This window comes from Phyllobates terribilis, unplaced genomic scaffold (genome assembly GCF_046119375.1).
Source record: "Phyllobates terribilis strain yellow unplaced genomic scaffold, ASM4611937v1 Scaffold_2__4_contigs__length_985480577, whole genome shotgun sequence".
Lineage (NCBI taxonomy): Eukaryota > Metazoa > Chordata > Amphibia > Anura > Dendrobatidae > Phyllobates > Phyllobates terribilis.
Window position 1 is genome coordinate 748,822,853 of NW_027362762.1, and position 21,246 is coordinate 748,844,098.

General features: G+C 43.1%; 1 protein-coding gene across 12 annotated transcripts in view; it reads left to right on the plus strand.

Moving 5' to 3' along the window:
* CASK (calcium/calmodulin dependent serine protein kinase) overlaps positions 1-21,246 on the plus strand; it is a 350,915-nt gene that overhangs the window by 62,008 nt on the left and 267,661 nt on the right. The window lies entirely within an intron of this gene.

The window sequence follows — 21,246 nt, forward strand, 5'->3', positions numbered from 1 at the left end:
TAGGTAGGGTTTTGGTTTGGGATGGTAAAACTTCTGAGTGGGCCAATAACCAGGTAACCCTGATTACAACTACGGTGGTGCACCCTAATACTACATGTAGAAGAACCTCAGCAGATGACTGCGCTGTTACTAAAAATATAAAATACCCCATAGAGTAGAATGCCCTCCCCAGTTCTCCCTCTGCTCCAGTCTCTGTAACGAGCGCCCGCACATCTCAGCACAGTGGGCTTGATGTAGTGACGTCATCGTGCCTGCTGTCGGTGTCTGTATCAGTGACGGCAGACGCAGAGGGGGCTTGATGGGAGCGTCACGCTCCCTCACTCTACATTGCTTTCAACTGTATCGACAACTAGCTGCCCCCCCCCGGCTCACGGGCCCCACATCTGCCGCATTGCAGTGCAGGGAGATCATGTCCCCCTGCTCTGCCGCAGAATTTATGCAGTACCTTATCTCTGGGTGACCCCTCGGAGCGTGGAGGCCGAGGCAACCTCCCACTCTGCTCCCCTCTCTACCTACTGGGTGTCACACATTACACCACTGCTCCCATAGAAGTGGACTGAGTGGGGTCACATCTTGCATACATTAGATACTGTGTATCTAATCCCATCCTGTGTGATACACTGCGATAAGCTCAATATCTAATCCCGTCAGGTGATACACTACATTGAGCCCTGTATCTAATCCCAGCGGGTCACTCTAAGCCTGCGTGACCACTATGCGTTTTTGATGCGGAATTTCCGCTGCGTAAACGCTTGAAAAACGCTTGGTAATCCGTGCCCCATGACCCCCAATGACAATCCGCATGTTCTGTGCACATGCTGCGGAATTTTCCGCAGCGGATTTTCCGCAGCGGAAAAATCTGCAGCATGTCCATTATTTGTGCGTTTCCGCATGCGGATTTGAGGTCACAATGCATTTGAAAAACGCAAGTCAGATCCGCATGTGAAAAACGCGTTTTTACTGCCAAGAACATGCAGAAACGCTGCGGAAATTTTCTGCATCGTGGACACACAGCCTAAGCGTATCTAATCACACATGATACACTCCGCATATCTAACCCCAGCTTATGATACAGCTAGCAGCACCATCTAACAATCAGTGCTGCCGGTCGTCCTCGGTGACACTGTACTTGTCAGTATAACTGGCATTCACCAACAAAATGGCTCCACACTGATCCTAAACTTCATCCTCTTATCCTGTTACAAACCCCCAGAAGAAGAGGAGCGACATCACACCCATGGGAGCAGATCCAGCCCACATTTACTGCAGTCGTAATGTGAGCTAGTTGTACACTAGGATTTCATGGCAAATTTCAGCAGCTGCTCCCCCTAGTGTTTAAAAATGTTTTATATTTCTACTTTTAAAATTATTTTTCATATTTTACTTCATTAAAAACAAATTATGATTTTTTTAAAAAAATTATTACATTAATACTTTTTTACAGTTGTTGAAAACTTTACCTTCCCTTTCAAAGCCTTGGCATGAGGAATATAATGAAGGGCTAGAGAAGACCTGGGTGAAAGACTGTTAGTTTAGGTATTTGACTAGCGATGGGGCAAGGATTGGCAGATTTATTTCGGAGGCCAAAATGTACCCATACCCTTGTATAAAGCTGTATTAAAGCAGATCATGGGGTGCAGAAGACCAGGATACACATTATAAAACTTGTGGCCAGTAGTAATCTCTCTTCGCCTACTAGGCCCCTGTGCCTCATGTAAAGACAGTTTATAGCAAAGTTGTAAAAGTTCCTGCATAGATCAGCTAAAAACAACAATTTCCAGGCAAAGTTAAAATATCATTTTGGTTTGGTAAATTGAAGAACAAAAATAAACCGCAAACTAATCTATACTCGCCTACCAGGATCCACTCCAGGCTGATCCGTGGTCTGCGTTTTACAAATGGCAGGAGCAGGCACCTGTGATTGGCTGCTGTGTTCAGGTATCTTCAGCAGCGCTGGATCCCTGTGAGTGATGGAAGGTGAGTATAGCTTAGTTTTGTCTTTTCATTTACAAAGCCGACAGTAAAACTTTAATTTTATATAGACAATGCCTTTTTAATGTTTAAAAATTCTAACAATATACTTTGGTTACAGTCACAGTCTGGTGTTGGCAATAATTGCATTAAGGTATTAAAACTGCAGAGGCAGCCTTATAGGGAATATTAGACACGGCTTGGTAATAGCTTCTCTCCTTTGTGTCTGTTCCCACGGGTCTCTGCCCCAGCATACATCCCACAGGGCCTCAGATAGAACTGTGCTCTGTAATTCTCATAGGCAGGCATGCCAATAGACCCTTGGAACTGTAATAAACGCATTAGCAGGCCACGCTTAATATTAGATAATTTTTTATTACATTAATTATCAGATCACTCTCCAGATCTAAGATTAGAGTTTGTGACCAGACCTGCCAACAACATTGATGAGGCTGTACCTCGTAAGATGACAAAACTTATAGCTCTCAGAATATAGCAATTCATAAACTTACGGTACTTTTTTTCTTTTTCGAAAAAGAAAAAAAAACTTTGTGTAAAAGAGGCAGAATATAAAAAAAAAAGGATGTGAATGTGGTATCTCTACTAATTCTACTGACCCGAAGAATATAGTTGCCTTATTACTTTTACCACACTGTGAACATTTAAGAAAAAACAAACCAGCAATTCAGGTTTTTTTTTTTTCTTAATTTCTGCCTCCCAAAAATCTTGACCTGCAGTTGATTTGTTAATTCTGTCTCTCAGAGATTGCAGTAGGGCTCGGCTCACGTTTATCCTGTGCTGAGCACTTGCATCAGGGTTTCCGTGTAAATCTCTAAAATACGTTATTCAGGTGGACCCCCGGCGGAAGATTCCCTGCAGTGAGGCGGACTGAGGCACTGTGGACGCCGTCTGTCCTATAATCTGCCAGTGTCCGTCTTTTTAACCCCTTTACAGCCCATGACGTATTAATACGCGTCTGTGCCCTGGGACTTAAGAGCCTGACCCGTATTAGTACGGCTGACACCCGGTACTATGTGCAGGGAGCGGTCGATCGCATTGCGGTGGCTATGGGGAGGTGACCGCAATACTCACCTCCTCTTCCGGCCTCCAGCGCTGTCTGCCGCGGCTTCCCGGGTGTTGCCATGACGACCCGATGTCGTCATGACAGCATCCGGGTCACCAGACGGCAAGATTGTTTGCTCATGCGCAGTGCATGAGCAAACAATCGTCTCGCTGTGCAGCACTGACTGCCTGCATAGCACAGGTATGGTGCTCCATCCCTATGCTATGCAGGCTATCAGAATAAATAAAAAGAAAGTCCCAGAGAGGGACAAAGTAAAAAAAAAAAAAAAATATATATATATATATATATATATATATATATATATATATATATATATATATATATATATATATATATATATATATATATATATATATATATATATATATATATATATATATATATATATATATATATATATATATAAAAAAAATAAATAAACCACCAAAAATAAAAATATAATGTACACATATTTGGTATCGCCGCGTCCGGAACGACCCGACCTATAAAACTGTCCCACTAGTTAACCCCTTCAGTGAACACGGTAAAAAAATAAAATAAAAAACGAAGCAAAAAACAATGCTTTATCATTCTGCCAAACAAAAAATGGAATAACACGCGATCAAAAAGACGAATATAAATAAAAATGTCATCTTGTCCCGCAAAAAACAAGCCACCATACAGCTCCATCATCCGAAAAATCAAAAAGTTATAGCTCTCAGAATAAAGCGATGCAAAAAAATTATTTTTTCTATAAAATGGCTTTTATTGTGTAAAAGCGCCAAAACATAGAAAAACTATATAAATGTGGTACCGCTGTAAACATACTGACCTGAAGAATAAAGCTGCCTTATCAATTTTACCACACGTGGAGTAGAATAAAAAAATAAAAAAAAAAACAATTCCAGAATTGTTGGTTTTTGTTTATTCTGCCTCCCAAAAGCTGGAATAGAAAGCGATCAAAAAATGTCACATGCCTGAAAATGGCACCAATAAAAACGTCAACTTGTCCCGCAAAAAACAAGCCGTCACATGACTGTCTGCCAAAATATGGAAAAATTATAGCTCTCAAAATATGGCGATGCAAAAACTAGATTTTACAAAATGTGTCTTCTAGTGTGTGACAGCTGTTAATCATAAAAACCCAATATGATTCTGGTATCTCTGTAGTCGCATCGACCCAAAGAATAAAGTAATCTCATCACTTATACCACACGAGGAACGGCGTAAAAAATAAACGCTAGGGCTAGGGTAGGGTTAGGGTTGTGTTTTATATAAAAAAAAAAAAAAAAATAAAAAAAAAAGGCAACTAGTGTTGAACGCAAGTGCTCGCTACCTGAGTTTGCATCGGGTGCTTGGGTATGCATTGAGTATCGCGGGTGCTCGAGTTTCCGCCCAATATGCTTTGCGGCCTAAAAAACCTTGCGGGGATTGCCTGCCATGCACGAGCGATCCCCGCATGTTTTTTTTGGGGTGTCTAATAACCGTGAAACATGCGGGCGGGGACTCGAGCATTTCACTTGAGCACCCGCGATACATGGTGCATACCCGAGCACCCGATGCAAACTGAAGTAGCGAGCACTTGCGCTCAAGACTAATGACAACTTATTCAATATGATGACCTAATGTTATCAAATTCTGTGTCGTACCTCTGGGTTCAAAATGTTCACTATATCCCTTGATAAAATCCTTGAGGGGTGTAGTTTCCAAAATGGGGTCACTTGTGGGGGGTTTCAACTATTTAGACACATCAGGGGCTCTTCAAACGCGACATGGCGTTCGCTCTCGATTCCAGCCAATTTTGCGTTCAAAAAGTAACACAGTGCTCCTTCCCTTCTGAACTCTGCCGTGCGCCCAAACACTATTTTCCCCACATATGGGGTATTGGCGTACTCAGGAGAAATTGCACAAAAGTTTTTGGGGTCTATTTTCTCCTCTTACCCTTGTGAAAATAAAAAAATTGGGGCTTAAACATCATTGTTGTGGAAAAGTTAGATTTATTTTATTTTCACGGCTCCATCTTATAAACTTCTGTAAAGGACTTGGGGGTTCAGGGTGCTCACCACACATCTAGAGAAGTTCCCTGAGGGGTCTAGTTTCCAAAATGGTGTCACTTGTGGGGGGTTTCCACTGTTTAGGCACATCAGGGGCTCTCCAAACGCAACATGGCGTCCGCTAATTATTCAAGCAAATTTTACATTCAAAAAGTCTAATGGCGCTCCTTCCCTTCCGAACCCTGCCGTGCGCCCAAACAGTGGTTTTCCCCCACATATGGGGTATCTGCTTACTCAGGAGAAATTGCACAACAAATTTTGGGGTCCATTTTTTCCTGTTACCCCTGCGAAAATAAAAAAAAAATTGGGTCTAAACTAACATTTTTGTGAAAAAAGTTAAATGTTCATTTTTTTTTCTTCCACATTCCAAAAATTCCTGTGAAGCACCTGAAGGGTTAATAAAGTTCTTGAATGTGGTTTTGAGCACCTTGAAGGGCGCAGTTTTTAGAATGGTGTCACTTTTGGGTATTTTCTGTCATACAGACCTCTCAAAGTGACTTCAAATATGATGTGGTCCCAAAAAAATGTTTGTTTGTTTTTTTTTGGGAAAAATTTGAAATCGCTAGTCCACTTTTAACCCTTATAGCTCCCCAATAAAAAAAAAAAAAAATTTGGTTCCAAAATTGTGCTGATGTAAAGTAGACATGTGGGAAATGTTATTTATTAACTATTTTTTGTAACATATCTCTCTGATTTAAGGGCATAAAAATTCAAATTCAAATAAACGCAAGTGATATCGAAGAAATTTTACCACTATCATGAAGTACAATATGTCACGAAAAAACAGTCTCAGAATCAGGGGGATCCGTTGAAGCTTTCCAGAGTAATTACCTCATAAAGTGACACTGGTCAGAATTGTAAAAATTGGCCTGGTCATTAACGTGCAAACCACCCTCGGGGGTTAAGCGTGCATAAAAGCATGGTCCACCACAGTTTGGTGCAATATAAGTGCTCTGTGTAAAGCGCAAGATAAATGTGATCCAAAATGTTATGTAAAATGTTCCCAATAAAAGCTCCAACTCGATCCACAAAAAAAGCAAGTCCCCACTCATGTCTGTCATCTGTCAATGGAAATGTAGGGGGCTTCCATGTTACTGGTAGCTCAAAGGTTCTGGAAAAGCACTATGGCTCCTCAGCCCCCAAAAGATATCCAGCGGCTTCTGCACTCCCAAATCCAAAGGCCCCTCTCCCTTCTGAGCCGCGCAGTTAGCATCCACATGTTTGGCATTTCTGTAGCAAGGAGAGCCTGCTTAATTTACAGGTGAATGTCTCCAGAAGCACAAGCTGGGCACTACATTGGCAGATTTGCAGTTTTCACACCAACATCCACTGCTGCTTGTTTCTGGTAAACACCTGTGGGGTCAAAATAGTCACACCTGTAGATCAATTCCCAGAGGGGTGTAGTTTCCAAAATTGGGTCACTTGAGGGGGGATCCTGCTCTTCTGGCACTTGGGGGCTGTGTATATGGAGTCCGCAAATTATTCTACGTTAATTTGTTCTCAGAGTCAAATAGCGCTTCTTCCCTCCTGAGTCTCGCTGCGTGGCTAAGCAGTACTGTACAGCCACACATGGGATATTGTCATGTTCTGCAGAAATTGTGTGGCAAGTGGTGTCAATATGATCCCTGCACCCTTAAATTTATTCATTGGTGTAGTTTGTAAAATGGGGTCTCTTATGGGGGGTTCTGTTGTTCTGGCAATGTGACATTGCACCCTCAAACAATTCCAGCAAAACCTGAACTCTACTATAATTCTTCTTCCCTTCTGAGGTTTGCACTGTGCCTCAAAAGTAGTTTCCGACCACATATGGGATGTTGGAGTACTCGGGAGAAACTGCGTAATAAATTGTACTTTCATTTTCTCCGATTTATCCCTTTTGAAAATTTTAAAACTTGCGGGAAAGCAAGATTTTAGTGGAAAAATGGTAATTTTCCATTTACTGAGCCCAATTTTATACAATTATGCGAATCGCCTGAGGGTTAAAAATGCTCACTACACCCTTAAATGAAATCCTCGAGCTTTAGTTTCCAAAATTTTGACACTTGTGGGGTTTCTGCAGCTTTGGAATGTCAGGAGCTCTTCAAATGGACATAACAGCAATCTATTTCAGCCAAAATTGTGCTCCAGAATTCAATTGGCTCCTTCCAAGCCCTGCCATGCGCCTAAACAATAGTTTTCCACAACATATGGGGTATTGGTGTACTCAGGAGAAAATGGACCATATAACATGTTGTGCAATTTCTCCTGTTATCCTTGTGAAAATAAAATATTTTGGGCCTAAAGAAACATTTTTGTGGGGGAAAAGTAAAATTTTCTTTTTTTTTTTTCCTTCTACATTGCTTTAATTCCTGTGAAGCAACTAAAAGGTTAATAAACTTCTTGAATGTGGTTGTGAGCACCTTAAGGGGTGCAGTTTTTAGAATGGTGTCACTTTTGGCTATTTTCTGTCATAGGCTTCTCAAACTCACTTTAAATATGATGCAGTCCCTAAGAAAACTTGTTTTGTAAATTTTGTTGGAAAAATGAAAAATTGCTGATCAACTTTTAACCCTTCTAACTTTAAAAAAAAAAAAGTTTGAAAAAAGATGCTAATGTAAAGTAGATGTGGTAATTTTACCGTATTTCTCGGACTAGAAGACGCACCTAGGTTTTAGAGGAGGAAAATAGGAAGAAAATGTAAGCAGAAAATGTGGTCATGATGCCCTGGTGGAGGGGGTCTGCTGCGGACACTGGTATTGGGGTAATGTCCCCCAATTCTGTTAAGATGCTCCATCCTGGTATGTATGGACCCTCCTTCCTGGTATACGTAGCCCTCATCCACATCCTGGTATGCATGGCACCCTTATATCCCCCCCCCCCCCCCATCCTGGTATGCATGGCACCCCTATATTCCCCCCCCCCCATCCCCCATCCTGGTGCCCACGAAGAAAAAATAAACACTCATGTCCTGCTCTGCTGCCGACACTCTCACTGTGTGAGCCGCGCATAGCTGGGCGCGCATGGCTTCCCTGCCATGCACCCTCAGTGTGAGACACTTTGCTGGAATAGTCACTGCTCCCCACGCCGGGACTCTGTTCGTGGGGAGCAGTGACCATTCAGTCTCTTCAATAACCGGCGCACTGTACCGCAGCGTGGCTCCTGCTGCCGCTCTGTGGTCAGTGTGACTGCTATTAAAGACCATGAATATTCACTACAACCTATGGGAGCAGGTTGTAGGGAATATTCATGATCTTTAATCGCAGGCACACAGACCACAGAGCGGCAGCAGGAGTCTCGCTGCGGCTCCAGTTTGCAGGCTATTAAGAAAAATATTCATCGCTCTCCACGTCTATGGGCGTGGGGAGCAGGGAATATTCATTTTCTTTAGTAGCTGGCACAGGGTAGGCTGCAGCAGGCAGCTGCTGCCTCCTGTGCCACGCTGATCGTCCGCTGCCGCTCTCTCACACCCACCACCACGCACAGCCATGTATATAGTATTCGGACTATAAGACGCACCCCCCACTTTCCTCCAAAATTTTGGAGGAAAAAAGTGCGTCTTATAGTCCAAAAAATACAGTATCTATTTTGTGTCATAAACAAGATGGTTATAAAGGCATAGAAATTAAAAGTTTGGAAATTACAAAATTTTCACTTTTGTCAAATTTTTGATGTTTTCATAAATAAAAGCAAATCATATCGACCAAAATTTACCACTACCATGAAGTACAATATGTCACAAAAAAACAGTCTCTGAATCAGTGGGATCCGTTTAAGGATATGTGCCCACGTAGCGTTTTACAGGCGTATATGCTGCAGAATTTCTGCAGCGGAAACGCTTGGTAATCCGCCCCCCATGGTCCCCAATGACAAGCTGCAATGTCAATACCCATGCTGTGGATTTTTCCGCAGCGTTTATGCTGAGCTCAAAAATCCTCAGCTTGTCCATATAATTTTGCGGACACTCAGTGTAATCGCCGCCATTGACTTGCATTGAAACTTATAATATCCGTGTCAGTACATTTGTACACACGGATATTATGCGTTTCTATGTGCGGATGGTACCCAGGTCTAGAGGAGAGGAGACTCTCATCCAGACCCGGGTACCATAGAAACTGTAAAAAAAAAGAATTTAAAATTAAAAAAAGTTTATACTCTCCTTCTAATGTCCTCCTGGTGTTTTGTCTGCTCCGTCCGGTCTATTGCAGTGCTCCCGCTGTTATGAAGGACCTGCCATAACGTCACCGAGTCAGGTGACCCATCACATGGCTCAATGACGTCACCGCAGGTCCTTCACACCACCGCGAGCCGCCCAACACACCTGACGCGGCAGGGAGAACACTGGGAGGACACCGGAAGGTGAGTATAAACTTTATTTTTTTAATTTTTTACCATTTTATTCTTTTTTTTTTTTTTTTTAACTAACCTGGTCACACTACTATAAATCCATGCCGGTTGCATGGATTTATATAGTGTGAACAAGTTGTCAAGCACTTTTCCAAGTGATGCTAAAATCGCTTGGAAAGCGCTTGTCAACCCGCATGCGGAAATGCATGTGAAGAACGCTTCACATCCGCTTCTACCTGGCGGGAAAAATGCATGTAAAAAACGCATGTGTTTTTCCTGCCAGGGAGAAGCGTAAAAAATCTGCAGCATTTCTGCATCGTGGGCACATAGCCTAAGTGTTCCAGAGTTATTACCTCATAAAGTGATACTGGTCAGAATTTTTAAAACTTGGCCTAGGTGAAAACAGGCTCAGAGCTGAAAGGAGTCAATAAGTCTATTTACTAAGGTTAGCAGAGCTTTTGAACACTAATCAAATGTCTAGCTATAGTAGCTAGTGAACAGGGCTCTGTTCTTGTAGCAGACAGTTGAACGTTGATCATTTTTAAACTTTCTGGTCCTTCCATACACAGATTATACAGAGGAGAGGAGTGTGCGGAGTGACTGCACAGGACAAAAGTCATGTATCTGTCCATAAGCATGGTGTGTAAGGGGAACATTACTGCAAACCGGCCCCCATACTCTGTAAATGACGGTCGGCCGAGCAATCGTTTAGCTAACAGTGTTTCCCAAACTCCAGTCCTTGCAAACCACCCCCTCCTCGACTCCCTCCCCCTAACAGACCATTCTTTCATGCTTTCCACAGTATTGTTCTCAAACAAACCTCTGAGGCCTTCACAGAACATCTGTAGTTATACGGAGAATACATTACATACAGGTGGACGCAATTTACTAATTATGTGACTTCTGGAGACAATTGGTAACTTAAGATTTTATTTAGGGGTACCAGACTACAGGGGGCCGAATACAAATGCACATCATCAGTTTTAGATTTATATTTTTAAAAGAATTGGATAACAATGCATAGCTTCCTTTACACTTCACAAATACTTGCTGCTTTGTGTTGGTATATTTATTTATTTTACTCACTTATATAGTGCCATTAATTTCACAGCGCTTTACAGACATTATGGGCACTGTCCCCATTGGGGCTCACAATCTACATCCCCTATCAGTATGTCTTTGGAGTGTGGGAGGAAACCAGAGAACCCGAGGAAACTCATGCAAACACGGGGAGAACATACAAACTGCTTGCAGATGTTGTCCATGGTGGGATTTGAACCCAGGACCCCAGCGCTGCAAGGCTGCAGTGCTAACCACTGAGCCACAGTGCTCCCCATATCGCATAATATCCCAATAAAATATTTAACTTTGTGGGTGTAACATAAAAAAATGTGTAAAAGTTCTCATTGTATGAATACTACCATATAAGCCATGGCACCTAATTTTACCACAAAAAACTGGGAAAACGTATTGACTCGAGCTGGGAAATGCTGCAGCTACTGGTAAATTTCCCCAATCCTGCTATGGCTGGCCCCCCTCATCCTCCAATCATGCTATGCCTGGCCCCCCTTTCCCCAATCCTGGTACGCATGGACCCCCATTAACTGCACACATGAAAAAACACTTCTTCTCGCCTTCCTTCCCTCTCCTCCAGCTCTGCGTCCTGTTCTGCCAGCAGCAGCTCACCTCAGCATCTGAGCAGCGCATGATGTCACTGCCATGTGCCCTCAGACGCCGAGGTGATCTGCAGAGATATTCACTCCTCTCCACGCCGGGACTATGGCAATGGAGAAGAGTAAATATTCATTTTCTTTAATAGCGCACAGTCAGCAGCGGCTCAGTGATCCTCTGAGCCCGTTACTAAAGAGAATGAATTAATGGATGTGGAGAGGAGTGAATATTCATACTCTGCTGACTGTGTAAGCTATTAAAGAAAATGAATATTCACTCTTCTCCACTCTCCTGGGCATGGAAAAGACTGAATATTCATTTTCTTTAGCAGCGGGCACATAGCTGCAGCAGCCGGCTACTGCCTGTGCCTGATCCGCCGCCGCTGCCGAAAACCCCTCAGCAGCCGGATATACTAGATCTGTCTATCCAAGTATAAGCCGAGAGGGGGCTTTTTCAGCATAAAAAATGTGCTGAAAAAGTCTGCTTATATACGGTATTTTGAAGGCACCGTGTATCTTTTGACTACTACTACACAGGCTGGCTTGTGTGCTCTGTGCGAGCTTCTGCCAAACTCCTCTGGCAGAAAGTTCTCCTCGCCCAACAAGGCTAGGCTCGCATTACTATTAATAATTTTTTTTGTCTGCAAATAAGCTATTTCATGTAGCATGAGACTTAAACTATGCAATATGGTAGTCCCCATAATCATGTATTAAAAAAAAAAAAATAGGTGATGGTCACAGCTCGCCTCCTCCACTTCCCTTTACTAGATGAATGCACTTTGCTCATATCTCAGCATGATTAGAAAATTCTTACATACAAGTCAATAGGACTGGAGCCAGTCTGGCTGCTTATGTCCATATTGCTGCTGAAAAGAAAGCAAAGTCTAAATTTAATAGGCCTAGTAGTTAGTATGAATATAGCAATATTTCTATTTAAAAAGAGGAGAGAAAATTCATGTAAATTGAAAACTTGATGTTAAACAATTGTTCCTTTTTCTGAGAACACGTTCCCTTTTTAGATACTTGATTACTTGTATTGCGACGGCAGGTTCCGGCTGCGTTATTTAGTGTTTTTAGTTGGATCTTCTTTGCCACGTTACTTCCAGATGCTGTAATGAGCTGAGTGTCAGTCTCATTTCAACGAGTACCTGCAGGCAAAATACATACAATGCAAAGGAACATTGGCTAAGAGACGTACTGTACTGTTTGCTTTTATAGCAGTTCAGAGAATAACAATGCAAAAACCTGCTTAAATCCTGCTTTATGTGCCTGAGCTATGTGTGACTGCTACAAGCTTCCACTTTGTAAAATAGTGACTGAGCACTGGAGCTTTCTCCTCAGCAGGAGCCTCTGATCTGTCTTCTGTATGTGCTGAGCTGTCACTGTGACTGTAATAAGAATTAGATTTATAGGAACAAGAACCAGCATTGCTGCGAATGTTTGGATATGACTGAAAATTTGCTATACTTCCTGAGTGAAATGAGTCTGGTGTGCTAATAGATCAGGCGGTCTTTTCCTCTATTTAACATTATCCTTTTCTTTTCTTAGATGTCATTTCTTTATCATGTGTAAAACCAGTATATATGAATAGCAACCCACATTTAATTAATTACCCACTTTACACCATAAGAGCGCAGGCGAACGGCCATATTAATTGGAACACAGTTTGCGGACTGGCCGGCGGCTCTCGTGACCCAAGTGTGACACCTGCGTAAAAATACAGAGGCGCCAGCCAGTCTGTGCACTGCGTTCCAACTTAAAAGGCCGTCTGACTGATGCCCTGAGGGTAGAACTTGGTCTTGGATCCCCACTTCCCCTCATTGTCCGCTTTCCTACAAACTCTTTCCTACAAACAAAATTTCCTTACAAACTCGTACTATTCTCAAGAATATATTTAGTGCAGCTACTGGGAGGAAATAGATTTTATTTCTCCGGGCAGCTACCGGCTTTCAGTCAGAGGCGCAGCTTCAGTCACTGCTCAGTGCACAGTGAGCGGCAGCTGTAACCACGCCCTGGCACGGACGTGACAGCCGGCTGTCAACCAGTCCCAAGTGACAATTTGGTGACAATTTTGCAATATTCACGCTTTGTCATTTTTATGCCCTTAAATTAGAGAGATGTCACATAAAACATTTAGTAAATAACATTTCCTACATGTCAACTTTACATCAGCACAATTTTTGAACCTTTTTTTTTGTTAGGAGGTTAGAAGGGTTAAAAGTTGATATCTCATCTTTCCAACAAAATTTTCAAAACTTTTTTTTTTAAAGTACCACACATCACATTTGAAGTGACTTTGAGGGGCCTATATGACAGAAAATACCTCAAAGTGACACCTGTCTAAAAACTGCACCCCTCAAGGTGTTCAAAACTACAGTCATGGCCAAAAGTATTGAGAATGAGACAAATAGTAATTTTTCCAAAGTTTACTGCTTCATTTTTTGTAATGGCAATTTGCATATACTCCTGAATGTCAAAGAGTGATCAGCTTAACAGCAATTACTGTACTTGCAAAGTCAATATTTGCCCAGAAAATGAACTTTAACCCCCAAAACACATTTCAACATCATTGTAGTCCTGCCTTAAAAGGAGCAGCTAACATCGATTTAGTGATTGATCCATTAACACAGGTGTGGGTGTTGATGAGGACAGGGCTGGTGATCAGTCATGATTAAGTAAGAATGACATTACTGGACACTTTAAAAGGAGGCTGGTTCTTGGTATCATTGTTTTTCTTCAGTTAACCATGGTTATCTCTAAAGAAACACGTGCAGCCATCATTGCACTGCACAAAAATGGCCTAACAGGGAAGAGTATCGCAGCTACAAAGATTGCACCTCAGTCAACAATCTATCGCATCATCAAGAACTTCAAGGAGAGAGCTTCCATTGTTGTGAAAAAGGCTCCAGGGCGCCCAAGAAAGACCAGCAAGCTCCAGGACCATATCTTAAAACTGTTTCAGCTGCGGGATCGGACTACCAGCAGTGCCGAGCTTGCTCAGGAATGGCAGCAGGCTGGTGTGAGTACTTCTGCACGCACTGTGAGGTGGAGACTCTTTGAGCAAGGGCTGGTTTCAAGGAGGGCAGCAAAGAAGCCACTTCTCTCCAGAAAAAACATCAGGGACTGACTGATATTCTGCAAAAGGTACAGGGAGTGGACTGCTGAGGACTGGGGCAAAGTCATTTTCTCTGATGAATCCCCTTTTCGATTGTTTGGGACATCTGGAAAACAGCTTATTCGGAGAAGAAGAGGTGAGCGCTACCACCAGTCTTGTCTCATGCCAACTGTAAAGCATCCTGAAACCATTCATGTGTGGGGTTGCTTCTCAGCCAAGGGAATCGGCTCACTCACAGTCTTGCCTAAAAACACAGCCATGAATAAAGAATGGTACCAGAATGTCCTCCAAGAGCAACTTCTCCCAACCGTCCAAGAGCAGTTTGGCGCCCAACAATGCCTTTTCCAGCATGATGGAGCACCTTGCCATAAAGCAAAGGTGATAACTAAATGGCTCATGGAACAAAACAGAGATTTTGGGTCTATGGCCTGGAAACTCCCCAGATCTTAATCCCATTGAGAACTTGTGGTCAATCAAGAGATGGGTGGACAAACAAAAACCAAAAAATTCTGGCAAAATGCATGCATTGATTATGCAAGAATGGACTGCTATCAGCCAGGATTTGGTCCAAAAGTTGATTGAGAGCATGCCAGGGAGAATTACAGAGGTCTTGAAGAAGAAGGGGCAACACTGCAAATATTGACTTGCTGCATTAACTCATTCTGTCAATATAACCAATTGGTACTCATAATATGATTGCAATTATATTTCTGTATGTGATATAAACATCAGACAAACACTAATAAAAACCAGAGGCCAGCAGATAATGTGAAAATATAATTTTGGTGTCATTCTCAAAACTTTTGGCCATGACTGTACATTCAAGAAGTTTATTAACCCTGCAGGTGCTTTACAAGAATTAATGGCATGTGGAAGGAAAAAAAATGAACTTTTTTTAATTTTTTTTTTCACACAAATTTTACTTCAGACACACTTTTTTTTTTTTCATTTTTTTACAAGGATAACAGGACAAAATGGACCCCACAATTTATTGTGCAATTTCTCCTAAGCACGCCGATACCCCTTATGTGGGGGAAAACTGTTTGTGCGCACGGCAGGGCTCTGTAGGGAAGGAGCGCCATTTTAGTTTTTGAATGCAAAATTTGCTGGAATCTTTAGCAGACGCCATGTCTTAATTGGAGAGCCCCTGATGTGCATAAACAATGGACTCCTCTCCCCCATTTTGGAAACCAGACCCCTTAAGGAATTGATCTAGATGTGTGCTTCACAGAAGTTTTGTAATGTTAAGCTGTCACATTTTCCCCACAAATGTTTTTAGCCCCAATTTTTTTAATTTCATAAGGGTAACAGCAGAAATTGCATCATACACTTGTAAGTGACATAATTTTACAAACCACACCCCTCAATGAATTCATCTAGGAGTGCAATGAGCCTGTTGACACCATGTGTGTCACAGAAACTTATACCATTGGATGGTGAAGAAAGAATTACCATTTTATTGCTAAAATGTTTTGGACCCAAATTTTTTAATTTTTATAAGGGCTGATAGGAGAAATTGGACAACAAACTGAGAGGTTTATTATTTACTGAGTGTGCCAATAACCTACATGTAATGGGGAAATACAACCTACATGTAATGGGGAAATACTTTTGAGGCACAGTGCAAAGCTCAAAAGGGAAGGAGCGCCATAATTTAGTGCAGATTTTACTGTTATGGTTTGCAGGTGCCAGAACAGAAGAACCCACCACATATGTGACCCCATTTTACAAACTACACCGCTCAATAAATTCATCTAAGGGTGCAGTAATCATATTGACACCACGGGGGCGTCACAATTTTATACCATTGGGCAGTGAAGAAAAATTACTTTTCTACCACAAAAATGTTTTAGCCCCAGATTTTACATTTTTCACAAGGGGAAAATGGGTAAAAATGGCACCAAAATTTGTCCCACAAATTCTGGTTTCTGTACAGTACTGTTTAGCCATACACCAAGACTCTGGAGGGACAGAGCCCCATTTGCCTCTTTGAGCTCAGATTTTCCTAGAATAGTTTGCAGACTTCATATAGAGCCCCTAAATGCTAGAAGAGCAGAATACCCCCGACAACTGACTCAATTTTGGAAATTACCGTATTTTTCGGACTATAAGACGCACTTTTTTCCTCAAATTTTGGAGGAAAATGGGGGGTGCGTCTTATAGTCCGAATGTTGGGGGTGTGGGGGGAGCGGTATCGGTAGAGGAGCGGGGCACAGGAGGCAGCAGCCGCCTGCTGCAGCCTACACTTTCCCCGCTGCTAAAGAAAATGAATATTCACTGCTCCCCCACGCCCATGGGGCGTGGGAAGCACTGAATATTCATGCTCCTTAATAGCAGCACACAGTGTAGCCGCGCTGCGGCTCCTGCTGCTGCTGGAATCGCCTGTGCCCGCTGTTAAAGGGCATGAATTTTCAACCTCTCTTCACACCCATGGGCGTGGGGAGGGGGTGAATATTCATGCCCTTTAATAAGCGGGCACACGAGATAGCCGGCAGCAGCAGGAGCCGCAGCGCGGCTACGCTGTGTGCAGGCTATAAAGGAGAGTGAAGTCACTGCTCCCCGCGCACAGTCCCGGCGTGGGGAGCAGTGACTTCCGGCAGCTGATCTCTCCTTGTGAGCCGCACATGGCAGTGACACCATGCGCGGCTCACATGGAGAGATCAGTGCAGGCTGACAGGACGCAGCGCTGGAGGAGAGGAGAGAGGTGAGTAGGAGTGTGGTGTGTTTTTTTTTTTTTTTTTTTTATGTGCATACCAGGCTTGGGCATGAGGGGTGCCATGCATGCCAGGCTTGGGCATGAGGGGTGCCATGCATGCCAGGCTTGGGCATGAGGGGTGCCATGCATGCCAGGCTTGGGCATGAGGGGTGCCATGCATGCCAGGCTTGGGCATGAGGGGTGCCATGCATGCCAGGCTTGGGCATGAGGGGTGCCATGCATGCCAGGCTTGGGCATGAGGGGTGCCAGGCTTGGGGATGAGGGGTGCCAGGCTTGGGGGATGAGGGGTGCCAGGCATGCCAGGCTTGGGGATGAGGGGTGCCAGGCATGCCAGGCTTGGGGATGAGGGGTGCCAGGCATGCCAGGCTTGGGGATGAGGGGTGCCAGGCATGCCAGGCTTGGGGATGAGGGGTGCCAGGCATGCCAGGCTTGGGGATGAGGGGTGCCAGGCATGCCAGGCTTGGGGATGAGGGGTGCCACGTATAAAAGGAAAGGGGGGGCAAATATACCAGGATGGGGGATATTGTCAGAATTGGGGGACATTACCCCTATACCAGTGTCAGTAGAAGACCCCCCATCCCCCTTTAAAAGTGCATCATGAACACATTTTTGGCTCAAAATTTTTTTTATTTTCCTCCTCTAAAACCTAGGTGCGTCTTATAGTCCGAAAAATACGGTATACCCCTTTTGGGAATTTATCTAAAAGTATAGTGATGATTTTGACTCCATGGTGTTTTCCAGAAACAAGCAGCAGTGGATGTTGCTGAGTGAAAATCGCAAATCTGCTATTGTAGTGCCCAGTACATTACAGTGCTGTGGAGTCTGTAAGCCAAAATCTTCAATTTTCTGGATTTCCGACTCAGACTCCACAGCCCGGCCTCACTACTGAGCATGTGCAAAAAGTGCAGCACCGATTCATCTAGTCTAAAAGCCTAAATCCTTAGATCAGGAATAGAACAGACAGACATTTATAGGACATTTTAATAATCTTTCCGTATTCTTATGAAAAAATTTACAGCACATACTGCATTGAACTACTGTACCCAATTTACTGTATATTGTCAGTCGGTCCATTTTATACCGACTCCCACTCCACAGCCCTGCATTGTAATGCCCAGTACACTATGCCCAGCTCATGCTTTTTGAGACATGCACCTGTAAATTAAGCGGGCTCTCATCGCTACAGAAATGCCAAACATGCGGATGCTGAAATTGGTTTAGGCACACTGTGTAGCTCAGAAGGGAGGGGGCTTTTGGATTTGTGAGTGCAGAATTCATTGAATTTCTTTTGGGGGGCAGGGAGCCATTTAGCTTTTCCAGAGCCTTTGTACTACCAGTAACGTGGAAGACCCCTTTATTTCTGGTAACAGATGACTGACTTGAGTGGGGACTTGCTTTTTTTGTGGATTGAGTTGAAGCTTTTATTGGCAACATTTTACATAACATTTTGGATCATTTATCCTGTGCTCTACTCTGAGCACTTATATTAGGGTTTCCATCTACTTCTCCAAATTACAGGATTCAGATGATGCCACCGAGGGATCCATTCACTATACTGAAGCGGCAGAGTTAGGCCACGGCCCCACGATCAGTATTTAAGTATTTTTTTCTCAGGAGTGGGAGATAGAAACAAGTGCACAAATTCTGCATTTATTAGTGTTGAGCGAGTGGGTCTCATTAACCCTTTCGGTGACCATGCTCTGGTGCTCTGAGTATTTTGACGTGCTGGGCATTTCTTTTACTGTTGCCGCGGCTGCAAGTGTCACGGCTGTTAGACTGGTGTAACACATGCAGGGATTGCGTGCTCGCTCAAAGGGTTAATGAGACATACTCGCTCAACACTATCTATTATACCTTCTCTCTGACTGTTCCTCACCTGGTTTTGGCTTCCACTCTTGAAGAAAAATACTGATAGTGGGGCCGTGGCCTTTACTCAGGATTCCATCTGGCCTCTTGTTCAGCGATGTTCTTTTCAGAGATGAACAAAACTGTGGCTGACTGCATTTTTACGCACCCCTGAAAAGACAGACCCTGCCGGATCATAGTCTAGAAGTCATCCACAGTGCCTCCATCTGCCTCATTATAGGGAATCTTCCGCTGAGGGTCCGTCTGAATCTTGTATTTTTAGAGACTTGGGCTATGTGCCCACGATGGAGAAATGCTCCGGATTTTTCCTGAGCGTTTCTGCATCTCCCCTGGCAGAAAAAACGCATGCGGATTGTACATGCCGACTGTACATGAGTTTTCCTGCCAGGGACATGCGGATGTGAAGGGTCTTCACATGCATTTCCGCATGCGGGTTGTCAAGCGCTTTCCAAGCGATTTTAGCATCACTTGGAAAGTGCTTGACAACTTGGTCACACTATATAAATCCATGCAAACGGCATGGATTTATATAGTGTGACCGTAAAGAATGGTAAAGAATAAATCTATACTTGCCTTCCGATGGCCCCCGCAGTCTTGCTTCACTCCGTCCTGGCTGCTGGCAGCGGTACACTGAAGGACCTGCCGACATCAGCGTCGCGTGACCCGTCACATGACTATGACGTCAGTGCAGGTCCTTCAGTCCATTGCGATCTTCCGGCAAGCAGAGACAAGGACATCGGGGGCCGCCAGAAGGTAAGTATAATATTTTATTTTTTATTTTATTCTTTTTTTTTTTTACAGTTTCTATGGTACCCGGGTCCGAATGAGGGTCTCCTGTCATCCACACCCGGGTATCAGCCGCACATTGGAACGCATTGAATGCGCATCTACATATACAGTGATGCGGAATCCATGCGGTCTAATGCAAGTCAGTGGCGACGAAAATGCAGCACTTCTGCAAAATAACTGGTAGTGCTGCTTTTTTTTCCGCAATGATAATCCGCAGCGGAAATTTCCGCAGCATGTGCACAGCACATGCGGATTATCATTGGGGAACATGGCAGGCCTGTACCATGCGTTTTTTAAGTTTTTCTGCAGCGTTTTTGCCGCTGCGGAAACTCTTAAACGCATCGTGGGCACACAGCCTTACATGGAAACCCCGGTGTAAGCGCTCAGCGCAGGATAAATGTGAGCAGAGCCATACTGCGATCGTTTTGTGGCAGAATGAACAAACGAACAGCAGGTCAACAATTGATTTTATTTTTTTATGTTGTTCCTCGTTCGGTATAAGTGATTAAACTACTTTATTCTTCAGGTCAGTGCGATTACAATGATACCAGATCTATATCGGGCTTTTAGGTTTGGCTGCTGTCTTACACTTAAGCTTTTTTTTGTTGTTGCAAAAACAAATTTTTGCATCACTATATTTTGAGCGCTAGAATTTTCCTGTATTTCAGCTCAGTCATGTGAGGGCATTTTGTCCAGCAAAAAAAAAAAAAAAAAAAAAAAAAAAACCTTTTTTGATCTTTCTATTCTGAATGAACAAAAAAAAAACAGCAACTCAGGAATTTTTTTTTTCTTTTAAGCTGTTCCATATGTGGTAAAATTGATAAGGCAGCTGTTGGGGCAGTACGATTATAGCGATACCACAGTTATATTTTTTTTTTTGTGTTGGGGCTTTTACACAAACTATTTTATAGAAAAAAATATTTTTGCATTGCTGTATTTTGAGAGCTATAGGTTTTTTATTTTTCTGCTGATGGAGCAGTATGGCAGCTTGTCTTTTGTGGGACATGTTTTCAGAAATACAATTTTTATTTACATTAGTCTTTTTGATCGCTTTTTATTCCACTTTTTGTTCAGTGGTATGATGGAAAAATTAAAATTTTTTGCCTTAGTCCCACTATGGGACTTTCAGCAGTCTGATCACTGTTATAATTCATTGCAATGCATTATACTGTCAGCCTGCTCTCAAACAGTGATAGACCATGCTCTCAGCATGGCTGAGCAAGCTTGCTACAGCCTGGTGACCGGATGTTATGACTTCAGCTCACCACTGCAACGATCCGGCCCCCGCGATGAAGTCGTGGGGGCGCCAATCGGAGGCCAGAGGGAGCCCCTCGCTCTGCCTGCCTTCTAAATGTTGCGATCGATAATGGAATTTAAATTTAGTTTGACTTCAGACTACCCCTTTAAGGATATCAGTGGAAAATCTTCTTTAATGTTTCCCATATTACTCAAGGCCCTGTTCACATTGGCATTTTGCCAGTTTTTCAGGAATTCTCCTACTTTAAACAAATAAAATTGACAAATTGGTTGTCTGTAATCAAAAATGTATTAAGCCCCTCCCCTCCACAAACATTGGGACATTATCTACTATAGTGGGGTCTGTGTAGATCTGTTGGGATTTGTTTAAAAAAAAAAAAGAAAATGAAACAAATGGTTAGTGTGAACAGTAGTTCTTGCCA